The following is a 1,326-nucleotide window of genomic DNA, read 5'->3' as shown; positions in this document are numbered from 1 at the left end:
TTCTCCTCCTCCTCCTCCTCCTCCTCCTCCCATTTGCTGCTTCTTGTCCTTTGGGATCCAGCAATCTCCTTGCTCAAGACTTTGTGTGACTCACCAAAGTTGTTATATCTCATAGAATGGTACTGTCATGTCCAGGGTCCTTGTTGGCCTTATGTAGCTAGGGTCAAAATATTGGTTGTCCTCTTAGCCCAGTTATCTTTTTTTAAGTTCTAAAGCTTAGTTATTGAACACCCAGAAGAAAAGATCAGTGACATTATTTTTGCAGTCAGGGTAGTAAGTTTAACTATTATAATTTTATCTGGCTATCAAGCACTTCAAAATATAAAATAGAGGGGGCTTTCTGGTTAGCTCAGTTGGTTAAGCGCCTGCATGGACAAACCCAGACAGGCTTGCAGGACTGTGGTTTGATCCCCATCTCCATATGCCACACCACACCCATCCTTAAGGCATCCTGAGCCAGCCAAAAAAAATCTTTGTCAAAATATAAAATAGAGCCAGCAGATTGTTTTTTCTTATCAGTCATGGTTTGTTTTAGACGTTGAATTTCTGGAGAATATTAACAGACAATAGCAACATAGTTTTACAAAGAAAACTTGAAATCAAAGTCATCCCTAATATTTCAGTATGAAAGTCTGGTGAAATTATCTTTGTAACTTACTTAAATTTCCATTTTAAAATAAAACAGCCCTTTTAGTCAAATATCTGTACCTGACCATAACACATTAAATGACATAAAGAAACTTTCATCTAATTCATTATCCTTTAATAGAATGTCATCTAAGGAGAATGTTTACTCTCTAATTATAGAGTGTGATATTGTTGGGACTGTTTGGTGCCTGAGTATCCTTAAGTGTAGTGACACATGTAACATACACTTCACACACTTTTTTAAAAAAAATATCATTTGACTGGCAATCTTATGCTGGTTTGACACGTACCTCTTACAAGTAGCTGTATTAGAGAAAGAGAAAGGCAAGTATTTGAGTCTAAAAGAAAATGTTATCATTATGAAAAATCTTGCTTTTATATCTTAGAAGATCTGTACATCCAGAAAGCACGAATACATTTAGTACACCATGAAATTAGCAATAATGAGTATCACAGCCATGTGAACCCCTTTGTCCCTTAATTTAGTTTTGTACCATTAACATCTTTTAATGAAACTATTGTTTTTCTCAAAGAAAATTTAACCTTTTGACAACAACCAATGTAAAAATATTACAATAATGTGTTTAGCAAAATTTATTGAGGTGTGTCTCTCATAAAGATATGGATATTATTGGGGTCCCACTAGTAAAAAAAAGGCTGGAAGAAAATATTTCCAGG

This window comes from Octodon degus, unplaced genomic scaffold (assembly GCF_000260255.1).
Source record: "Octodon degus isolate 3935 unplaced genomic scaffold, OctDeg1.0 scaffold00090, whole genome shotgun sequence".
NCBI lineage: Eukaryota > Metazoa > Chordata > Mammalia > Rodentia > Octodontidae > Octodon > Octodon degus.
The sequence above is the reverse complement of the archived record's forward strand: the minus strand, read 5'-3'. Positions refer to the sequence as shown.